Genomic DNA, 10,031 nt, shown 5'->3' with positions numbered 1-10,031 from the left:
AGTGGATTCGTAATGCTGAGCAGCATGCTTGCAATTCCAGAGAAGATATTCGGAGATACACAGAAGAGTGCAGACCTCCTTCTCCGAGGTTACCTCCTGCACTTGTTCCTCCTGAAGTTCCTTGTCAGTGGACTGAACATCCACAAGGAACTACACCTCCATCTCCTGGTTCTCCACTTACTCCTGTTCCGGATACTCCTGCTTCTCTGAAAGGCATGCCAGATCAACAATTGGAAATGCATCCTTTTGAATTTGCATTGGCTGCCCAGATCAAAGAATCACTGGAACATTACAAGGATGTGCTAAAATTATCTCCTGATTTGCAAAAGAAGTGGTTCAATGCAATGAAGGACGAATTAAAGTCTATTGAAGAAAGACAAGTATGGACCTTGGTGGATCCTCCTAGAGATCAGAAACCTGTTAAGTGTCAATGGGTTTTCGCTATCAAAAGCGATGGTCATTACAAAGCTTGTCTTGTGGCAAAAGGCTTCACACAAGAATTCAGTACCAACTTTGAAGATACCTTCTCTCCAGTGGCTCGATTCAAAACTGTTCAAATTCTACTTGTGTTTGCTGCCCAAAGAAGTTGGGATACAGAAGCCCTGGATGTCAAAACTGCCTTCTTAAATGGCAATCTTGATGAAGAAATTTATATGGAGCAACCAGAAGGTTTCAAAGTTTCAGGTCAAGAACACAAGGTTTATCGGTTGCTTAGAGCCCTCTATGGCTTAAAGCAAGCTGCGTTGGCATGGAATAAAGCCCTTCATCAATCTCTACTTCAAATGGGCTATATTCGATCAAAAGTGGATGCTGGGATTTATATCCACACTTCAAAAGCTGGAATTGTCATTTTCCTCATCTATGTCGATGATGGACTCTTTCTAGGATCAGACAAAAGTCTTCTCAAAGCCAAGAAAGAACAATTCATGAAGAAATGGGAATCCTGAGATCTTGGTGAAGTCAAGGAATACCTTGGCATTCAAATTCACTGAGATAGATCAAAAAAGGAAATTTACCTCGACCAGATACCTTATGTCAAAAAGGTTATCAAAAGGTTCAACATGGAGACTGCTTGAAATGTTCGCACTCCATTACCTTCGGGATACCAACCAGAAAAAGCACCATCAGACTACCAAGCCACATCTTCTCTTCAGTCACAGTACCAGTCAATCATAGGGTCATTACTCTATATGGCTCTTGGTACTCATCCTGATATTGCCTTTGCAGTTATTTGCATGTCTCAATATATGGCAAATCCCACTGAAGATCATAAAAATAAAGCCTTGCATATAGTTCACTATATTGCATCAACTCCAAAATTGGCTTTATACTATTCAGGACTTGAATCTCAAATCTATGGCTTTGTGGATTCTGATTGGGCTGCTAATAAAGACACACGTCATTCTACCACCAGTTATGCCATGTTTCTTGGCACTTCTCTCATTTCTTGGTGATCAAGAAAACAGAAGACTATCACACTTTCCTCTACTGAAGCCGAGTATATGGCTTTATGTGATGCTGCCAGACAAATCAAATGGCTATTTATGCTATTTGATGAACTCAAGTTGAAGACTGAGAAAACTATATTATACTGCGATAATATGGGAGCTTGCTTCATAGCTGAGAATCCTGTATCGGATGGTCATTCCAAACATATTGACGTCCAGTGGCACTTCATTCGCAAACGTGTTCAAGATGGTTTGTTCAGTATTGAATACATTCAAACTGACAAACAAAAAGCAGACGGTCTTACAAAATCTTTAACATGGCAGAAGTTCAAAACTAATTGCTCGTCAATGGGTCTTGTGACCTTACCATTTTAGAGCAAGGGGGAGTGTTGGAAATATCTTAATAGTTCTGACATCTAGATTAATCCAGACTTACACATGTATGAACACGTTGTTCATCACATGACATTTCTTAGCAATCAGCTCCACAATGATGTCATTTATGATATCATATCATATGTCATATTCCATGACCTTCCATGCTATTCTTTACTATACTGAGTAGTAGTTTCCTTTTACGCTACTGGTCCATGCATACCTACTCATGTATATAAACTTGGGACTTTCTCCCTAGGTCCCTATCGAATTCTACATTCATTCTTCACTTGTCTACACGACAACTGAGCCCCTACAAATGTTACTTTTCAAAAGCTACAACTGTACTAACTAAAGGCAAGTGTTCCTGCCTTGTTGCTCTTCATCTTCTCCCGTTCCTCTGCACAATAGTCTATTCTAATGACCTTGATACATATCTCGGATCTCATGTCATAACTGAGACTGAAACATATGATCCAGACCTCTCTTGCCAAGATCTTGTAATGGCAATGGAAGTCGTTGGACACACTCCTCATAATCCTGTGTCTCCATCCACTGGTCAACTTGCACCCTGGTACATTGAAGAAATTTCCAATTACCAACTGGACCGAGTTGAGTCAGTCAAGATTCATGTAAAACTTCTGAAATCTGATCTCCCATGCACATGTTCTATTTGCTGCCACACAGTCCTCACTTGCCAGTGAGTGGACTCATCCCTACAGGAACACTGGGAATGGACGAACTCGAACTCTTATCAGAGGACGATTCCCCTTTCCACTACTCAGCAGAACAGGATATATTCGAGTAGTCCCAGCAAACCCACAGTACAAGTGGGAGCTTCCCTTTTGGCTGGCAAGAACATGGTGGAGAATAGGAATGTTGAGGATAATGGCAGTTCAGCTTCGCCAACAATATGGAATCATGATCAGTCTGCCCCTCAATTTCAAGGACATGATTGTAACAATGGAGGACCTCTCCAAAAATCTGTACTTGTAAAGAATCATAAAAAGAAAAACCGCCCTATGTCCTTATCTCAATTTCATGAATCTGTGCCAGAAAAACCTGTATGTAAACCTTTTCATATAAAGCATAATCCAGACATTGAGTATGATCCAAATGAATCTGCGCCGGGATATCTCCCTTCTGCATTCGATGGACATGCCTTCAATTCTTATGACTGTTACCCTTTGGGTGTACATGTCAGTTTTAAGAACCTACCAAAGGGTGAATCAATTTGGATGTTGGATAGTGGAGCATCACATCATGTGACTCCATTTAAAACTGATTTCCTCACTTTTCAAGAGTTTAAAACTCCTTCCCTTGCATCAACTGCTGGGTTAAGTAGAGTTCAACTACTCAGTGAAGGAACAGTGGTTATTTGCCTGGAAAATGGCAGTAACCTACCACTACATAATGTTGTTTACAGTCCTCTCTTTTCAAAGAGGTTATGCTCAAGAAATGCACTCTTGAAAAACAGGTACAAGAGCACAGTGACACTCACAAGCAAGATAATCCAAGCACCAGACAGCCAGACTGTCCTTGAAGCCAAAATAGCTTCACCAACTTCACCTCTTCATTGGTTTGTGGGTGTACTGCTTCCACCTACCACTGCCTATGGGGTCCTTTGCCCTCTGGTTAGGATATCAGAAGAGTCTCTCTGGCATAATTGCATGTGCCATCCAGCTCAAGCTGTTCTCCAACACATTTGCTGATTAGGACCAAACATACAAATACAGGGGGAGACTACTCCTTGTAAAGGTTGTGCTCAAGGCAAATTATCTTCTGAATCTTTCAAACCTTCCTGGAAACGCGCTACTAAACCTCTTGAGTTGGTCCATGCTGACCTTCTTGAATTACCTGTTGAATCCTATTTTTGGTCCAAATACATTTTAACCCTCTTAGATGATTATTCATCTTATGGTTTCTGTCTCTACCTTCACAACAAATCCGATACTTATACTGCTTTTGCCAATTGGATGGTGTCCATGCAAAATACTACTGGACATCATTTACTTGCACTCCATTCAGATCGAGGGGGAGAGTTCATGGGTTCTACCTTCAAAGCGCTCCTTTCTTCATGCAGAATTACCCATTATCTGTCAATTGCTGACCAACCACAGCAAAATGGTCATGCTGAACACTTTAATTGGACCATTTCAGAAAAAGCAGGAACTATTTGACATCAAGCCTGTGTTCCTAAATGATTCTGGAATTTTGCTTTTGATTGTGCACTTCATGTGTACAATAGAACTCCTCTCAAGAGGATTCTTTTCAAAACTCCTGTCGAACTTTTCTTAGGAAAAATACCCAACATCTCATACTTCCACACCTTTGGCTGCAAAGCCTTTGTATGGGTTCCAAAAGAACAAAGAAAAGATAAATTGGAACCACATGCAGTTGAAATGGTTTTCCTAGGCTACAAGCCTAATACAAAAGGATACCACTTTTTACATGGTCAAAAGATCATTATTTCTCACACTGCAAAATTTGTAGAAGACTCTTTTCCTTTCTGCTTGGATACCAAAAGGACTGAGACCTTTGACCCCAGTTCTGAAGATGACCAGGACTCTTCATCTGATTCTGAAAGCCTACATTCACTTCCAGATCCTGATCAGATCCAACTGCTGCCTCATCACTGGCAACCACTAAATCATCCACCTACTCCACCACAACCACAAAATCCATACCCACAGCAGAGAGCTGTGGACCAGCCTAGAGCTCAACAACCAAGAAGAGCACCTGCTGCTGCACCACCAGTCAACCCTCATCATATATGGCATCCTTATCAACCTGAATTTATTCAAGGTGACTCATGAAATGTTCGCAGAGCTCAACCACCTGCCAATGACAGAGAACCTCATCCAAAATGTCATTTTATACCTGTCTCTCGTCCTGGAAATATATATGGAGATAGACCTCCAGTCCAAATTGAACAAGATATACAACAAAATTGGGATCAAGCACAAGAGTGGATTCGTAATGCTGAGCAACATGCTTGCAATTCCAGAGAAGATATTCGAAGATATGCAGAAGAGAGAAGACCTCCTTCACCGAGGTTACCTCCTGCATTAATTCCTCCTGAAGTTCCTCGTCAGTGGACTGAACATCCACAAGGAACTACACCTACATCTCCTGGATCACCACTCACTCCTATTCTGGATACTCCTGATTCTCCGAAAGGAATGCCCAATCAACAAGCAGAAATGCATCCTTTTGAGTTTGCACTTGCTGCACGAGTTAAAGAATCACCAGAACATTATAAAGATGTGCTCAAATTATCTCCCAATCTCCAGAAGAAGTGGATCAATGCAATGAAGGATGAATTAAAGTCTATCGAGGAAAGACAAGTTTGGACTTTAGTGGATCCTCCAAAGAATCGGATACCTGTTAAGTGTCAATGGGTATTCGCTATTAAAAGCAATGGTCGTTACAAAGCTCGTCTTGCAGCAAAAGGCTTTACACAAGAATTTGGCACCAACTTTGAAGATACCTTCTCTCCAGTGGCTTGATTCAAAACAGTTCAAATCCTATTATCCTTTGCTGCCCAAAGAAATTTGGAAATGGAAGCCCTGGATGTTAAAACCACTTTCCTTTACAGAAATCTCAATGAAGAAATCTATATGGAGCAACCAGAAGGTTTCAAAGTTTTGGGTCAAGAACACAAGGTCTATCAGCTGCTTTGAGCCTTATATGGCTTAAAGCAAGTGGCACTTGCATGGAATAAAGCCCTTCATCAATCTCTACTCAAAATGGGCTATATATGTTCAAAAGTGGATGCTGGGATCTATATCCATTCATCAAAAGCTGGCATAGTCATCTTTCTTGTCTATGTCGATGATGGTCTATTCATCGGTTCGGACATATGTCTTCTCAAAGCCAAGAAACAAGAATTCATGAAGAAATGGGAATCCTGTGACCTTGGTGAAGTCAAGGAATACCTTGGCATTCAAATTCACCACAATCAATCCAAGAAAGAACTTTATTTGGATCAAATACCATATGTTAAAAAGGTCATCAAAAGGTTTAACATGGAGACTGCTTGAAATGTTCACACTCCATTACCTTTGGGATATCAACCAGAAAAAGCACCATCAGATTACCAAGTCACATCGTCACTCTGAAGCCAGTACCAGTCAATTATAGGGTCTCTACTCTATATGGCACTTGGCACTAGACCAGACATTGCATTTGTTGTCATTCGCATGTCACAATATATGGCGAATCCCACAGAGGATCATCACAACAAGGCCCTGCATATAGTTTGCTATATTGCATCAACTCCAAAATTGGCCTTATATTATTCTGGTCTTGAATCTCAGATATATGGCTTTGTGGATTCTGATTGGGCTTCAAATAAAGACACTCATCATTCAACCACCGGTTATGTCATGTATCTTGGCAATTCCCTAATCTCTTGGCGATCACGAAAACAGAAGACTATTGCACTCTCTTCCACAGAAGCCGAGTATATGGCTTTATGTGACGCTGCACATCAAATCAAATGGCTTTCAATGCTATTTGATGAACTAAAGTTAAAAACAGAAAAGACCATATTATATTGCGACAATATGGGAGCTCGCTTTATTGCTGAGAATCCTGTATCAGACAGTCGATCTAAACATATCAATGTCCAATGGCACTTCATTCATGAATGTGTTCAAGATGGTTTGTTCAGTATTGAATATGTTCAAACTGACAAACAAAAAGCAGATGATCTTACTAAATCTTTGACATGGCAAAAATTTGAAACAAATTGCTCGTCGATGGGACTTGTTACACTCCCATTCTAGAGCAAGGGGGAGTGTTGGAAATATTTCATATGTTCCGACATCTAGACACATCTAGACATACATGTGTATCAACATGTTGTCTATCACATGACTTGTCTTAGCAATCAGCTCCACAATGATGTCACTATGACATCATATTATACATCATATTCCATGACATTCTCCACTATTCCTTACTATACATAGTAGTAGTTTCCTTTTATGCTACTGGTCCGTGCATACCTACTCATGTATATAAACCCAGGGATTTCTCCCCTAGCATCATCGCAATTCCACATTGCAATCTTCTGTCTACACAACAATCTATTGAGCCCCTACACTCAACTTCAAATCTACTACCGTTCTAACAAAGGCAAGTGTTCTTGTCTATTGCTCTTTGTTTAGCTCCCGTTCCTCTGTGCAATACTCCTGACATGCAGGACAAGATGACATCCAATGACTGCAGTAATAGCAAACCCCAACCTTGGGACCACAGCTATCCATTGAGTCTGAAGGAGGTATTAGACTTCTCTGCCCTCAAGGTGTGCCAAGGACATACGGAGAGCATTAGTGTCACTACCAAGTAGGCAATGATATAGAGTAGGGTCCTGCAAGTGCCTGTCATCTCACTGCACATGGAACATGAGGTTAGCACCTACCCAAGAAAGTACACTACATTGCCGCCTATAAGAATGGTCCTTAAATCCTTCAAGTTCACTGGAAGGGGTACCCGTTCTTCTCTGTGATGTCGAATGGCTGCGTAGACTGCGAGCGCAAATAGTAGACATTCATACACTGCGACGGTAGCATAACTTATGTTTGGGTAAACCCTAATACGGTACGTCACGTTGAACGGTCCACCGACTTTGCTTGAGTGTCAGCCTACATTACACTGGATTTCAACCTATTAGAACACAACTTGCCTTCGAATTTGGTGATTTGTACCATGCATGCAATCATGATGGCAATTTCGGCCATAAAGCCCAATAACACAGTAAAGAGAATCTTCTTTGAGCCATGGTAAATGGCGCACAGCCGCATTTGGAGAATTACTGAAGGAATGATATGATGGCATCAACTACATGAAGAGGTGCGTACTTTGCACAAGCCAGATCTCCACGCAGTTAGACCAGCCCGCAAGAACGTGGAAATAATATGGAACTGTCCTAGGGTCTGTTTTGAAGAAAAATGCCCTAAAAATGAGCTTACAACTGCTCGTCATGATGGGAGATACACGCCACTGGGTCATCGTTGACAACACATGTGCAGGCGGAAGGCACATACAACTGCACAACCTTATTAGAGGATTATGCTCGTCGATTTAAGTATACTTACATTGTCCGAGGGAGTGTAAAGAAAACCTGGTCATCATGAAGAGCAACAGAGGCTGTAGTTGTTGGAAATATTACTATATGTTCTGACGTCTAGATTGATCCAGATTTACACGTGCATCAACACATTGTTTATCACATGACATTCCTTAGCAATCAGCTCCACAATGATGTCATATTGACGTCATACTATACGTCATATTCCATGACCTTCTGCGCTATTCCTTACTATACTGAGTAGTAGTTTCCTTTTACGCTCTTGGTCTGTGCGTACCTACTCATGTATATAAACTCAGGGATTTCTTACTCGATCCCTATCGAATTCCACATTCGTTCTTCACTTGTCTACTCGACAACTGAGCCCTTCAAGAATAACAAGCTTGACTTTCAAACGCTACAACAGTTCTGAATAAAAGGCAAGTGTTCATGCCTAGCTCTTCGTTACTACCGTTCCTCTGTGCAATAGGTTATGAGCCCCGCCTATAACTAGGTGGTAAGCTATTTACGGTATTTGCATAGAGCGATCACTGCCGATGGGCATATCACTATGGATATCGTAGGCCTAGACGCGCTAGGAACTGTTGTAGTAGTCTTCGCTGTGTCCTTCGTTGCCGGCCTTAACCAGGCCGTTTTATTACTTCATTATGGTGGTCATGATTCGGTTTTCCTTCGGGAACTAGCTGTGCGCTCTATAGCCTTTTGGTTTTCCTTTCTAGGTCTTTCTGCCTGGTGGCGAAGGTGACAGCTTCTGCTAGAAGAGCAGATTCTTCGCAGAGCGCTGTTACAGCAGCTCATTCTTCGTCCACCGACTCCACCTCCCCATTATCTCCATTTCCATCTTCCTGATATCGATCGAGAAGCCGATTTAGATCCTGTGCCGCAGTATGATGAAGTTGAAGCACATGACCCGCCTTCTCCTCGTCGTGCTCCTACACCTCTTCCAGAGGAAATAGTGGCTGTCAACGAGTTGGTCAATCCGCCTCTCGTTCTCGCTGTCCCTGCGGACATCGCTGAGTTCGAATTGCTTTAAAAACTCGTTTGCTTTGTCGCCGGACAGGAACTAATTTATTTAAAAAGATGTCTCTCGTTGTTGCAAAGAAGTTGGAACTTGCTATCGCAGAACAAAGAGATGGGATGTACGATGTAAAGTGGCGGAAGTATGCGGTAAAGGAAATTATAGAGTACACTGAGATGTTATATGTACGGGATTGCGCCAGTTGGAGAGAGGCAGTTCCCTCGTCGGTCGCCTTCTTCAAGAAACCAAACCTGGCGACCTACCTCGTTCCCATTGACACCGTGGAAACAGCGTGGCAGCAAATGCCCCACTTTCCTGGTTTCGAATCGCCCTTCTTCTATCCGGGTCTCCACCTAGCCTACCATGGCTACGTTACCGACTTCTTCCCAAAGCTTTCCCATACCTCCTCTCCTCATGCCATCGCTAATTTTAACGGTTGCGATCTTCCCAGTGCCTACTATGAAGATCCTGCCCTCGAGTCTATTCCTGTGTTCACTGTCACCCACGACACCTTCGTCTACATCTATTACAATGTCCACCCCCTCTACAATCCGTGCTTCAACGGCATCCTCCCTTCTCTCCGCATTTGGAACCAGCATCTTGAGTTCCATTTCCGAGGAACTTGGGTTGACGGATCAACAGACATCAGATGTATCCCCGGGTGGTTCCGAGAACGCAGACACGGAGGAGACCGCTTTGATAGTGACCTCTTTAGGTCTATACGATGGTATAGGGATGAAGCAGATGTGGGAGTTACCCTGCGATACAACTCTGCTAACCGGCATCTTTCATGGGGTCTCAACTCCATTAACGCAGAGTTCGCTTACTGGCCCGGAACAGAAGAGGTTCTACGCGATCTTGAACGTGTCATGGACGACACTACTTTTGACTATCTTGCAGCTCCCTGACCTCACGGAATACGCACCACGGCTCTTAGCAGAGCTCGTGAGGCAAGAGCCATACGTCAAAAGTTATCCTCTGCCAAACTCGCTGGACGCACCGTACGCATCAGGCGGCCGAAACCATTCGGCAACTAATACTTGTACCTTGTATGAATCGTACAATTGCTTTGAAATACTTGTAAAAAGTTTTC

This window comes from Pisolithus orientalis, assembly GCF_024613125.1.
Source record: "Pisolithus orientalis strain OTSU chromosome Unknown F5J12scaffold_4, whole genome shotgun sequence".
Classification (NCBI taxonomy): Eukaryota; Fungi; Basidiomycota; class Agaricomycetes; order Boletales; family Pisolithaceae; genus Pisolithus; species Pisolithus orientalis.
The sequence above is the reverse complement of the archived record's forward strand: the minus strand, read 5'-3'. Positions refer to the sequence as shown.